The sequence below is a fragment of the Lissotriton vulgaris genome, chromosome 2_1 (genome assembly GCF_964263255.1).
Source record: "Lissotriton vulgaris chromosome 2_1, aLisVul1.2, whole genome shotgun sequence".
Classification (NCBI taxonomy): Eukaryota; Metazoa; Chordata; class Amphibia; order Caudata; family Salamandridae; genus Lissotriton; species Lissotriton vulgaris.
Genome location: NC_141687.1, coordinates 721497102 through 721511802, shown reverse-complemented (window position 1 = coordinate 721511802; position 14701 = coordinate 721497102). Strand labels below are relative to the sequence as shown.

The window sequence follows — 14701 nt, the reverse complement described above, 5'->3', positions numbered from 1 at the left end:
GGAGCCCCCAAAGCTGACTGGGTTAATGTCAAGAGAAAAAAGTTGTGATTCAGGAAAGGTTTTGTCCCAAAGATCGTTGCCTAACATGGTAACAGGAGAACCAGAATCTGCTGAAACTACAAATAACTTATCACCAATTACTACTTCACATTCAGGCATGATGATTATGTCTGCATCCACCACACCATCAACTCTTACACTTAACATACTGGTTTTTGTAGTATTATTGATGATCTCAACACTATCCACAGTGTGTACTCTGCCAGCAGTCTCCATATTTTCTACTGTGCGTACCCTGCTGCTAGACCTGCATACCCTGGCATAAAGGCCTTTGATTCCACACTTAAGACAGGTTGTGCTTCTAGCATAGCAGTTGGGGTAATTAGAAGAGTGATTGGAGCTTCCACATCTTGGAGAAATCTTCATTTTGGAGAAATCTGTGGAAGGTTTGATTCTAGTTCCCCACATTGTCTTAGACACGCTGTCAATAGAGTCTAAATGCGTCTCCTTGAGAGATAGTTCATGAATGCTACTAGGTTTGAGACTTTCATCCGTCGTTACTTTGTGTGCTTTCATCTCCTTGACCCAACCTGAAGTATTCTCCATCCCTTCAACAATGGCTACAGCTTCTTTCAGAGAAGGGTTTTTAGACAAAAGCTTTTCTTGCACTCTGGAATTGCTGGTGCACCTGACAAGTTGATCACGTATTAACGAGTCTGTGAGTTCACCAAAATCAAACGTGTGAGCTAAAGTCTTTAGCGAAGCAATGTAGTTCCCCACATTTTCGTTGTGCTCCTGTATTATGTTATGTTATGTTAAAAATGCTTATAAAGCGCATGGCTACCCCAGTGACGGGGCGTCCCAGCGCTTGCAGACAACTTGAAAGTAAGACAGACTTTGAACCAAGGGGGAGACGTGTAGCGCCACTAGGAGCACTAGATAGAAGGGAACAACCAGGTTTTAATGAGTTTTCTAAATCACAGGTAGTTATTTGTAGCACGTGCCTCCGCGGGGATCGAGTTCCACAGTTTTGGAGCCAAATACCTGAAGGAGCGGCCGCCAGCTCTGCTCCTTCGGATTTTGATGGTACAGGCAAGATGAAGGTCCGCCGAGCGGAGGGCACGTGAGGGGACATAGGACGAACACAGACCTTGTAAAACTCGGGGGCCAGAGCCGTGAAGGATTTTATGCATTAGGCAGAGGGACTTAAATTGAATACGTTGTGTGACTGGAAGCCAGTGTAGACGCCGTAGAATATGGGATGTGTGACAGTATTTTGGTAGGGCAAACAAAATGCGGGCAGCTGCATTTTGGGCTCTTTGGAGTCTGTTGATGGCTGTTTGATTAGAGCCCAGCATTAAGACATTGCAATAGTCTATATGCGATAAAACAAGGGCTTGGACAATTGTCTGGCGTACAGATGGTTCAAAGAAGCCCAAGATTGGTTTGAGCGACCGTAGGCGACCATAACACACGCCCGCCACTCTTTTTGCATGAGATTCTAGGGAAAGAGAGTTGTCCATAAGCACGCCCAGGTTTTTTACTTCCTTCTTAGGGATGGGAGGTGGACCTAACGTAGAGGGCCACCAGTGATCATCCCACTTGTTTGTTTCCTTGCCAATCAGGAGTACCTCAGTTTTTGATGAATTTATTCTCATAAAGAATTTGTGTCTCTCTAACATGACATTAATGCGCGGATCAAAGTACATCTCTAACATTTTTATAGACATTTCAAATACATCAGACGGTTCACCAGCACCCTCGCCAACAGGAATTGTGACAATACTTTCATAAAATGTTGCAACCTTCAATACCTAAATTATGAAGAAGGATTGCTTGCTTCCTATGAGCTGAAACATTTTCACCTCCAATAGCAACTAAGTAGGAGTCAAATAGCAGTTTCCATCTTTTCCATGGTAATAGTGGCTCACCCTTTTGACATAGGAATGGAGGCGGTTGGCTCATGGAAGTTGCTGACATTTTGGCAAAAATCTCATTATTATTTAAGGAAAATGGCAAAGGAATTAAATAAAATCAATGTCACTAATATATATATATATCCAATAGTTATTTGTGCTTTATGTATTTTTCAGGAGAGTAAGCAAACACGGCAGACAACCAAAACTCCCCCTTTTTTTATGTGGCACAAAATAAAGGAGAATAGCTGGTTAAAATGTCAAAATACATGAAAGCATACTTGCTGGAATTTAATGTCTTTTTTTTGCAGCTTGATTCAAAGCTTGTGTGATTCCGTGTGGCTCCGAGCTGTTGTCGTGGAGACTAGACAACAATATGGCGGTGCGCTGCGTGATAATGTAATGACGCGATGACCAATGACGTACTGACGTCATGCGCATCAACCATTGCAGGCAATGAAGGCAAATGGCGTCGCGAGCCGAAGAAAGCCGTTGGAGGGAAAAACACACAAAAATCCCTCAAAATGAGCTCAAAGCTTTCCCGAAAATGGGAAGAAAAAAAACACCTGCATGGAATGGACTGTGGCACACTCTGGCGGCCGAAGAAAGAAGTTCCTCACTGGTCACACAACTCCAGACGGCGTGGCGAGGGAAACAAAACTCGTGGGTTCTCAGGGAGTTGGTAGCAAAGTTGCTCGTCGCTAGTGTTACGAGGCTGGACACTGGGAAGTTTCAAGGTTAATTTATTTCTTTACAGAAGAGGATCACCAACTCCTGCTGCCGGCCTGTCTGTTCTCCTGGCTCCAACTGCCTCACTCGAGACACTGCTATGGTGATAGAACGATCAGGCATGAGCAGGGCATTAACTAATTACAAAAAAAGTCCTCCTCTGACTCAATTGTGGTAGGACCAGACATCCCACAGTAAGAAGGAAACACAGGGTTAGCGGGTGAAACACCTATGACAGACAAACTTGCAGATGGGAGAACAGGAGGTGGGACATTAAACTGGTGCACTCTTTTGTTGATTCATCTCAGTAGCTGATGCAAGCATCAAGACTGGCTCGCCTGCAAGATAACAAATTGTCAAAGCTGACCCTCAGGAAAGATCCATTGACAATGAAATCAAGTGCAGTCAGTATTTTGGCATGGGCAGGGATAGCTTGGGAGAAGATTGTAGGTAAATGAAGCTCCTGCTTAAAGTCTGCAACCATGTCAAGTATCACAAGTCAGAAACAGTATCTGGTAATTACTGCTTCCTTGGACATCCCAAAGATCGTGATAACATGAATTTAAACCCACTCTTTCCTCCTCACATAAGTATTGATCATAATGACGGGGAAAGCAACAAACACATTCACCAACATAATGAAGACAGAAAATGTTGTTTGGTGTACGAGTTAATTTCTTATGTACTCAGCCCAAATGCAATTGGTTGGTCTAGAAAAGCATTTACACACAGACGGGTGGTGAAGTTCAGAACAATTACTCCTTGCATTACCAGTTGTGTTGCAAGTGTTGAAAGCCTTGCCTTTAAAATTCAACAGGATTAGCTTTAAAGGAAAAAAATATTCGATGTCTAAAAAAACGTGTAATATTGTTACCCAGGTTTCCTTAAATATTTACTAAATAATTGAATCTGATAATACATAATTAATGTTGCTTTATTTTTCAATATATTTATATTGTTATTTGGTGGCTCCATTGTTTTCTATGGGAGTGTTTCAGTAACTATGGTTGGCCATGTTTGGTTATGATCTTACTCCAAGGCTGAACTTGAGTATATTTACTACCATTTTGGATCCTTTTTGACTGTCATAAATTTAGAAGTGGAGTTTGTGAATAGCATGGACTTACTCTCTTGTAGGTGGGTGTTTGTCTCTCCCTAAACCACTTCTTACCCATCACTAAACCCCTCACATTTTGTAGTAAGTATGCCCCATTTTCCAGCCACTTCCCCATCTCTCTCACATTTACTATACAAATTTATGTCACATGTGCGGAGATCTAACCAACTGGGGCGGAGATCTTGACAGAAAAGATCGGAGTGGGAGAGGTGGAGGTGGAGGTCTATGCACATAGTTTAGTGAATAGAAGTTTGTAGTTTGTGAGTAGCACTACTAGAGGCACTACAAACATCAGTTTGTGAATAGGATGCAATATTTCTGTCAGGTGATATTTTTACTCTCAATATTCTGCCATAAAACATTCAGGCAGTCCTATCTTGAACCCCAGTCTGTATGAAACACCATATTAAATGCAAGAAACACACTGATTCCTCAATTCCATTTAGTTGTTACTTTAGGTTTTCCCATAAACCCACTCTCCAAGCAAAGGTTCCCAATCTCTTACATCCTCTGTACCCATGGTGCTTTTGTTCTGTGTGCTCTATAAAATCAGTTTCCACACAGTGAAATGTCCCATGCGTAGGCACAACGTTATCTTTAGCCCAATAGCACTCCTATTTGTCCTACATTTTTCAATCAATCTCTTTTTTCCTTCAGCAATGCACCCATCAGAGAGTCAAGCTATCCAGGCTGATTAAGGCTGATAGCCTGAAACCGGTCCTTGGATGCTTGATTCCGGTCTGGGAAAGACATGGTTTGGTAGTTCGGACTGGACTTTTCCCATGAGGCACAGGGTCAGAGCTGATTTGCATATAGCCAGTGTCTAACCCAGGGTGGTGTGGAGTGAAAAAAACGATGGATTGAGGCCCAGATCCGTGTACTGGGGTGAATGCATGACATTGTTCTCCATTCTGTCCATCAACTGTGTTTTTTGCAATTTTCACCCCGAGTGTGCTGGGTATACTCAGACGTGAGTCCCAGGCTCTCCACACCACTGGAGTCAAGCTATCCAGGCTGATGAAGGCTGATAGCCAGAAACCGGTCCTTGGATGCTTGATTCCGGTCTGGGATAGACATGGCTTGGTAGTTCGGACTGGACTGTTCCCATGAGGCACAGGGTCAGAGCTGATTTGCATATAGCCAGTGTCTAACCCAGGGTGGTGTGGAGTGCAAAAAAACGATGGATTTAGGCCCAGATCCTTGCACTGGGGTGAATGTATGACATTGTTCTACATTCTGCATCGTGTTTAGGAATCGAATCTAAAAGTTCTCTCTTTGTTGGAGTCTGTTGTTGTTGTTTATTCCTTCTCTTATTTCTACTGTTTCCAGTATTAGAAATTTTAATTGAGAAACGCTGTTTTTTATTCGTGATGTGTGCTGCTATAGTAGATTTGGAGTTTCTTGTTCGAATGTTACTTTTATATTCTAATATCCGGGTTCTGGTTTTCCTTGTGGTTTTTCCAACATAACATAAGCCACATGGGCACTTAATCAAATAAATTACATCCATAGTAATGCAAGTGGCATTCACCTTCAGTTTAATTTTAGTGCCTTTCATAGGATGACTGATGTTAGATCCACCTATAACATTGTTACAATTGCTACAATTCTGACAAGGTGGCAAGCCTTTGAAAATTGTGTTCTTTTGTTCAATTTCTTGTTTAGTCGGTAATTCTTTGAGGTTAGGGCCTCGAGTGTATGCAAAAATGGGTTGTTGAGCAAGAATACCATCGAAATCTGGTTCTGCTGAGAGTATAAGCCAATGTTTTAGAATGATGTTTTTATATCGTTGGCTCATAGTGGAGTATTTTGAAACAATAAGCATATGGTTCTGTGGTTGTTTCGGTTGAATTTTCAAAAGTTCATTGCGCTCTCTCTTTTCACACCTTTCCTTGGCTTGTTGTAGTATTTCTGTGGAGTATCCTCGTCTTTTAAACCTATCTATCATAGCTGTTGTTTGAATGGTACTCTGTGTGTTGTCCGAGACGATTCTTTTCACACGTAACAGTTGTGAATATGGTAAATTGCGTTTCAAACATGGTCTGTGAAAACTATTAAAATGTAAAATGCTGTTCCTGTCAGTATCTTTGCGAAATATGTTCATTTGAAATTGGTCCTGTGTTCGTTGTATTTGCACATCCAAAAAGTGTATAACGTCTTGTTGAATTTCAAAGGTCAACTGGATAGGTTCATCAATGATTGTTGTAGAAGTTCTCTTGATCCTGACCATACAATGAATATATCGTCAATATATCGGAGGAAGATTCTTCTGTGTGTGATCCAAGGTTCTCTGTTCAGGATGTGAATCTCTTCAAAGTGAAGCATGAAAATATTTGCATATACTGGTGCTGCGCAATTCCCCATTGATATACCGGAGAGTTGTAAATACCATCTGTTGTCCCAATTAAAGTAACTTTGATATAATGTGAAGTGTAAAAGTTCCATGATGAAGACTTGTTTACTATAAGTCCACCATTTGTGGCTTTGCATTCTCCGAGTTTAGACACATGCGATACTGCGCATTCTGAAGTAAATTGATATAGGAACACCACGGGAATTAATTTATTCTGCTGTATTAATCTTTCACGTTTTCTTACGTTGTTGAAACTAATTTTATAGGCAATAACCTTGTGTCCATATGGTTGTGAGTAATTTCGCCTCATGTTTAAGCATGATATTGCATACCCCTACGGTCGTCACATTGTGTTACTAAGTTGTTACTGGCTGCACCTTCCACAACAATCTTGGGTTTACACCTTACACCTTAATATCTGATTTTTCTTTCCATTACTTCGTTTATTCATTGTTTGGTTGCATGACATTGTGGCTGGTGCTATTATACTTGTGAGAATTCTGGGTTATAGCAGTTATTTTGAGATATGTGTCTTTATGTACACTCGATGAACAGTATGGTTGAGACTTCCATGCCTTGGTAACACTACTCACCTTCATGTATATTGATTGAACTTTCTTAGACATTAAGAAAGCATGAGATGATGATGCTATATATATTCTGATGGTAAGCGCATGATATTGGTTTGATTTTCAGATGAGTCCCCTGGAGAAGGGCACATAGTTGGCCGAAATGTATCGGAAATGTGTTGTTGAATACTTTATGGATTATTGAAACCGAGTTTATTGAGATTATGAGTTAAATCTACACAAAAGAACGAAGAAAACTAATATGTTCAATAAATACTTTTCTTTCAACCAGACTATTTATGGAGTGACACAATTGTTATTTTTAAGAGTATAAGCCCCTATAGGTCTCATGGCTGTGCACTGAGGGACATCCCCTAGTTAGGGGACGCATGCTATGTAAAAGTGCTCAAAGGCAACAAAAACGCGTAGAAAAACGGGTATCACTGAAAATGAAAATCTGTAGGTGGAAATGTGCCGCAGCTTATAAAAGACACGAGGGGCAATACAGGTGTTTTTTGATTAATAGCATAGTAAAAGTGAGGAGAGATTCCAATATTATTTAATATGACAGCTCACCCACAGTGCTGGTATGAACTATATCAACACACGTGAACAACAATCAATGAATACTCCAACAGTGTACGAATAGACCACAGAAGCTCTTACCATTCCTATCCGATCCGGCTGAATTTGTGTGACCCTGCAGTGGCATACAGACGCGTGAATATCACCGCCGTATTATCGGCGTGAAGTCAGCATTACCCGGAAATGTACCAGGTGAAACAGGAAGTGAAAACAGACTACAAAGAAAGCTCGATCATATGTAAATGCTCATGACCGCCATCTTAGAGTGGATTAAAAAAATGTGTAAGTGCAAGCTATAGAATGTGTACGAAGAGAAAAGAAAGGTTGCAAAGAGGTGAAAATGTTGACCATACAATAAACAAAAGAGATAATAAACATACAGGTGCCTGGGTAGACCAAAAGAGAAAAATAAATCAAATTACAAGACCAATAAGCTTATATCAAACTCTAATTAGATACAGTGTAAAGGGAAATACATCGTAAATGCAAGTTATAAATAGCAGCTTAAACCCTAACTTTCATTTAACCCTTTCAGGTGACATGTGTCAAGTTTCTTAATCCAAAATGCTTCACTTCGGAGTAACAATTTTTTTTTGTTTCTTCCTTCAAGAATAGACGCTGAATCAAGGACCATTAAACGTAGTTGACTGACGTTATGTTTCTGATTAGAAAACGTACTGCAACATGTGATTTTCCATAATGGTTCCGAATGTTGCTTTTATGTTTGGTTATATGCACTTTAACCTTGCTCTTAGTCTTTCCCACATAGGCTAGGCTACATGGGCATTTTAACATATACACCACGTTTTTGGAGTCACATGTTGCTGTACTGTAAATTTTAATGGGTGTTCCTTGGGTGGGGTGCATAAGAGTATTTCCTTTAATAATGTTGTTGCAGTGTCCACAGTTCAAACATGGTATAATACCATTATGGATTGGCAATGTGATTGTGTGTGGTTTGCTTGAACATTCTTTAAGATTTTTGGACCTTTGATAGGCAAACAAAGGTGGATGTTGAAAAATTCCTCTGAAGTCAACCTCAGTTTGTAACATAGACCAGTGTTTTACAACCATTTTTCTGATAGAATAACTACAAGTTGAAAATTTAGAAACAAAAGCCATTCTTTCAGATTTTTTTACTGTGTTTTGCATGGATGGTAACTGATTCCTGTCTTTTGTTTTGGCTCTGTTCATAGCTGTTTCAATGGTATTTCTTGGGTATCCTCTTTGTTTAAATTTCTCAGCAATATTCTGTCAATTAATGTTATAATTTTCTTCATTGGTAGAAATCCTTTTAACTCTCAACTGTTGGCAGTATTGCAGATGCTGTTTGATAGTGTAACAAATTGTTTTGATCAGTTGGCTTAATGAAAACATCGGTGTTCAATTTATTTCCCTCTATAGTGACAGCTAAATCCAAAAATGCTATTTGCTTATTGCTGATGGTATTGGTGAAACTGATGCGTTCATCAATGGTGTTGAGATCATGAATGGCACTTACAAGTTGAGATTCTTTGACTCTCCATATTAAAAATATATCATCGATATATCTCCGAAAGGCAATTACATTTTGAGACTGTTCCTATAATCAATTTTGAATATGGGCATTAACAGATTTGCGTAGCACGGAGCTGCGCAATTTCCCATAGATGTTCCAGATGAAGCAACTGTAGTAAAGGGTAAAGTGCAGCATCTCTAATATGAACATTTTCAAATCATCATCGATGTTGTGTTCTAGCAAAAAAGATTCCACTGCTTTTATGCCTTTGTCATGCGGAATGTACATGTATAATGAACCTACATCAATGGTACATAAGATTGGAGTAGTGTCAGTATCGAATTGTTTGGAGTTAATCTTGTTAAGGAAGTGAGTGGTATCCGTTATGTAGGTTGAAATGATTTGAACAATGGGTTGAAGATGTTGGTCCAAAAATTTCCAATAGGTTCATGGACTGAATTGCGAGTTGACACAATAGGACGAAATTGTGGCCTTTCCAAACTTTTGTGAATCTTTGGCAACACGTACATGTAAGGAACACAAGGAAAATCTTGAATCAAATATATTTTCTAACTTCTGTAATCGTTCCTACATTAACTGCCCGGCCTAAAATGGTTACCAAAATCTTGAGAAATCAATCTGTTGAATTTACGCCAAGTTTCATGTGTATGGAGGTATCTTGCACATGTTCATCCAGACTTTTAAGATAATACTCTGAGTTAAGAATAACTATAGCTCCTCCTTTATCAGCTTTGCAACACATGATGGCTGGATTGTTGGCAACTTCGGTAATGGCACTTCGTTCTTTTTTTTTGTTAAATTGGAAACCTTAGAAATAGGTTTTTTGAAAATTCCATAGATATCTTTAAGAACAACGGCTTCAAAAGAATTCAAAAGTTTATGGCTCATATGAGCTAAAAAAGTACTCTTTTTTTCTTAGATCCATGAGTGATCCATAATCTTTTTTGGGACGTGCCAGTGATGTTATCAAAAAAATGTCTGAGCCGCAATTTTCACATGAATTTAAAGAAACTGGCTACGCAAATCTGTTCATGCAAGAGTACTTGGAATGTTTTAAAAACTTATTAACCAGGGCTGGCAACCTAAATGCTTCTAGTTGGCCTGCAGTATTTATTGTAACACCCACATAAGGAGCCCTTTTAAAATATGTCTTGTGCCTGCCATTGCAGCCTGCTTGTTCAGTTTTAAACTGTCATTTCAACCTGACAAAATAAACCTTTTGCCAGGCCTAAACCTTCATTTTAATACATATGTCACCTCTAGGGAAGGTTCTAGATTGCCCATATGGCAGGGTGCAACATATTTCAATAGTTGGACATGTACTTTTAGGTTTTACATGTCCTGGTGGTGACAAACTCACATATTTGTTTTCTACTACTGTGAGGCCCTCCTCTCCCAAAGGATAACATTAGGTTACCTTATTACATTGATAAATGATAACTTTTGCTTGGAAGCAGGTACGAATGTCATGTTTGGTGTCTTATGAATTGTACTTTAAAACCTTTTTTAATTGTAAATTTGGATTTTAAGTGACAATTCTGAAAATTACACTTTTAGAAAGTTAGCTTTTTCTTGTCCTAAACATTTGGTGCCTGCAACCTGTTTCCAGGGTTACTGACCAGGTGTAGTTGGCAGTTGGCCTCTGTGTATTCCTCCCAGAGAGCTACACAATAGAGGGTCTGGGTTTTGCCGTGATGGGCCATCCTGACTTGATGAGAGGGGCAGAGTGGTCACCTGTCACACTTACACTTCAGTTACGCTGTTGCCTCAGCTCACACACACAAAAATTCACCTAGCCTATTGTGACTGCAGACAGAGGACAGGACAGGGAGGCAGCGAATTCCAAAACCTCTGTGTGGGGGGGAGGACGCCAGAAGCTTTTCCAATTTCAAAACTAGCGCCATGTACTAAATGGATACCTGTGGACACTATAGCAGAGATGAAGTATTGTCCTGCTGCCAGAGGCCTGCCCTGCTACCTGAGGCCTGCCCTGCTGCCTGGGAAGGAAGACTGGACCTGCACCCCTCACCCCAGGCTACCTGAGTGACTCCAAGGGCTAGTTAGATGCCTTTCTGTTTGGAGCTAAAGGGACTAAATTAGCTTTTTTGGACAAGGAATTATGTGGGAAAGTAAATCTTTCTATTAAGGTATAAAGCATATTTACCAGCCTGCAAACCATGAAAACGAGCTAAATCAGAATGGTACAAATTTTATTTCAAAATATCAGAACTTTTTAGATAGTACCTAGTGGGACCAATTCACAAACTTAAATTTGGTGGGAAGATTTACGACTCATCTTACCTTGTTTACATCTGCCAGGAATCCAAAAAGGAATTTCTGGTAAAAATAAATGTGTATGTGCTTTTCTCTGCCATGAGTGTGGAGAAATCGTTACTTGTTAATCCCAGTTGAAGAGATGGGAAGTGTAGTTTCCAAAGCGTGGTTTGCCTTGGAAGTGTGGAAACGCCCACAAACATTTACATTTGTGGGAGTTCCCAAAGGCCTCTCTGACACTGCTTAATTTGAGCCGGTGGTTTCCGATGCTCGGCACCCACAGATAACTCTAACACCTGCACTTATGACAGTCTTCCACAAGGTGGTGCTGTTTGATCAATTTAGATGTGAGCACAACAGTTGTTTATGACTTCAATGAACACAACTAATAAATGCCGCCCAAGACAGTCTCGTAGTTGTTGGGGCCTGGAACAGTCTGAATTGTCACAAATGGAGGAGTGTAATGGTTAAATGTTGTGTTGATAGTCATTGGCAGCAATGGCAGAGAAATGGGGTGGTGCAAGCTGCAATGGTCCACTGACGAGAGCCCTGGCACTTATGATTTTCCAAATTACGCTCTGCTCTCTGATCTCTTTACAACTCGGAAATAGAGGTTTACTCCAGCAAAGGGCTGCACTAAGTCCCCTTACAGGGTGGAAAGGGAAACGGATCACCCCCACACTCTGTGAGGATTAGGTAAGGACTTTCGCCACCTGGAAAAAACTTTTCAACATGGAGAGAAAAAAAGAGAATATAATATGTGCGTGTTTGGGCAGGGCCTCCTTTTCCCCTGTACGGATATCTTCACCATGATGAAATCTGTACAGTGGGAATAGGAGCTCTTGCGAAGAGTTACGTCACGTGGCATTCCCAGAAGAATGCCTAGAAATCTGCGCCTTGGCGTAGGTTTCCACACCTACTTTACGGAATGTTCGTGAATTAATTTAGTAAATCTTCACCTCAGATAAGATAGATGTAATGTCTGGGTACTCCAAAATGTGCGTGTCACCACCTCTCACGCTCTAAGAGCCATCCGTGCCCATAAGTATCATTGTGAGACAAAAAGCTTTTCAAAAACTGCCAGGGTCACTTGCACAGAGAATAGTTAAATGTTCTCTGTATTTTTCATAGTTCACTAGTTTCTCTGGTATTTTTCATAGTCCACTGACTGTACTACAATACAATAAAGGAGACGTAAATCACACCCAGCTTTCAAGGAAATCGGCGATGCTTCAAAATGCAGCTGCCGAAGAGGGACGGACCATCGGGACCTTTCCACTTGGGATTCATACCTCAGCGTCACCTGACAGGCTATAGAATAAAACGACTAGTGTGTATTCTGTGTACGAAGCGTTGCACATGTGGTGATAGACTTTACCGTGAGAAAGTATGAGTGAACTGTAAAGCTTCCTTTCATGAAAGGAACAGACAACATGCTGCTTCGTAAAGGACTTCACGGTAAACATTTTAACCTGGTGATGTCACAGCAACAATGAAGTGAAAACAGGCAAAGCCAACACCACTGCACTAACTTGTAGAAACTGTTCCAAGAACATTTGACACCTCATCTGGTAATTTAGCACTGGCGCATAAATATCGTGATGCAAAAAAAAAAATACATTTGCAGAGTTTACACTAAGTTGGCATGAAGGAAGGACTAATGACGGCAACGCAGCCTTACCTTCATCTGGTCGCCGTCTCTAGCGCGAGACAAGCGCTACTCGCAGCTTTTAGTGATCAGCCGCCGCTCCATGGTCACGTGCTTCCTGAAAATGGACATTGCTGAGTGGAATCCGCTGCACGCGCACTCCCAGGACACAGCACCAAACGCAAGTTCGTCGAAGGTTTTGTTATGGATGACGACAGCAGCGGAGACTGCGCGTGACTGCACGAAACTCCGTCCCCATCTGGCAGGTGCGCCCTTCTCCCGTCGGGAAACGCGTCCCTGCCCCTTTCTTTAGGTCAGGCCGCCTCACCTTCGCTCTGCTCGTATCCGGGATACTTTTCCAACTGCCAGACTTCTCAGGTAGGAACGGACTGTGACAGTCTTTCGCGCACTTAAAGGTGGAATAAAAAGTAAACCCTTCAAACCTGAGGCACGAGGCATCACCTGAGAAGAGCCGTTCGTCTGCGGCAGCCAACAGTGTGTTTCAGGCAGCACAATTACATGTATCATAACAACAATGCTGCTGGCAGGGAAATGAGAGCTTGCCCGTTCCCTGGGGGGGAACTGTTTATACGAACGACTGCGTGATGCAATCACTGTATCTAAATAGCAATGCGACAGGACTCAAACAACAGCGCGTGCACACCTGGGAGCCAAGGTTGTGCAGGCGAGGGTTAACGAGCCCTGGCTGCACACCTGGGAAATCCATAACCCTGGCTGCGCATCCCGGAATCTCAAGGGTACAGGTTTGTATCACCCCCATCCTCTTGTCACAAAGGGAAGTGAATGGCCTCTGCATGCTTATCCTTCCACAGAAGCCCCTGTCAGTGTTTTTAAGGGACACCCTTGATTTCTTTAGACACCCCTCTGGCCGCAACATCCCTACAGATATCACAATACTCCTAAAACAGAGCTCCTGCCTCATTTGTCACCCAATTGCACTCTAGGGCAAGTGGATTGAGTCTGTAGTTCAAAGTAAGCTTTTGGACTGTTAGGCCTGGCATGTCCTTGGGCATTGCAGGGTGGGGCAACGGCGAGGAAGTTACAGAAATTGGGAAGGAGGATCTGGTGAGGAAAAATGCAACCTCTGCATCCATACTTTTTCTTATGTAGAACATTTCAATACAACAAATATGTTGTATATAAGTGATCGTTAAATGGACCCCACCTAGCCTGTCATATGTTTCCATATACACCGACAATTCTGCTACTTAATTAACCAGGCATGAGTCACTCGTAACAAAATTATTACAAGATGTAAATGTGTTTGTATTTATATAGCGCCTTTACCCAGAGGTCTCGTAGCGCTGTATTCATACAGCTGTGGAACCCTTCCTGGCTTTCCTGTGAGATGTCCACTCCTGGGCACCCCCAAGGTGAAGCCAGGCATCCAAGCGCTGCTGGGCCGTTGTGGAGATTAAGCAAGCTATTGCCCAGAGTCACAGAGTGGGACCCATGATTAGACTAGGCACAGAGGCGAGAATTATCAGGTCCGGGGAGATTGAGTCCAAGAGCTGCCGAGGTGGGAATAGAACCCTGGTCCCGGGCCAGACCTCTGCATCAGGGTCTGCCGCTCTAACCATTGAGCCACGCTTCTCCAAGATACAGCAAAGGCAATTGTAGAACTAAGTGCTCATACCAATGTTGGTACAGCATTCCCTGGTTGTATTCTTGTTACCTTGCTTGAATGCCCTCTAACACAGACGCACGTGTCATTAGATAGATATGTCTTACAGATAAAGTGGAAGTGGTCAGTAGAGATGCTTATGTTAACATTGAGAAGAACTTCAAGCCCTATTCTACACACTTTTACTATAGCATGCATACATGGGGAAAAACCTTTGAACGTAGGTCACACAGTCTGTGCTTCTGATATGCAAAGGGAAATATGCTAGACATATTTGCAGCAAAGAAAAGGTTTTCGCAGTCTCGAAGAGATGGAAATGGCCTTAAAACGCCAGAAACTTGCCAAG

The 14701-nt window shown here is 41.6% G+C and overlaps 1 protein-coding gene across 2 annotated transcripts in view; it reads right to left on the bottom strand.

The window, feature by feature from the left end:
* Window positions 1-14701, bottom strand: part of TRIM66 (tripartite motif containing 66) — an 862818-nt gene that overhangs the window by 579207 nt on the left and 268910 nt on the right. Inside the window, exon 1 of one of the 2 annotated variants that reach the window (XM_086956003.1) lies at window positions 12744-13176. The exons of the other annotated variant lie outside the window; for it this stretch is intronic. The gene's annotated coding sequence lies outside the window, so the exon portion shown is untranslated. Of the gene's footprint in view, window positions 1-12743; window positions 13177-14701 lie in introns of those variants that run through there. 2 annotated transcript variants of the gene reach the window in all.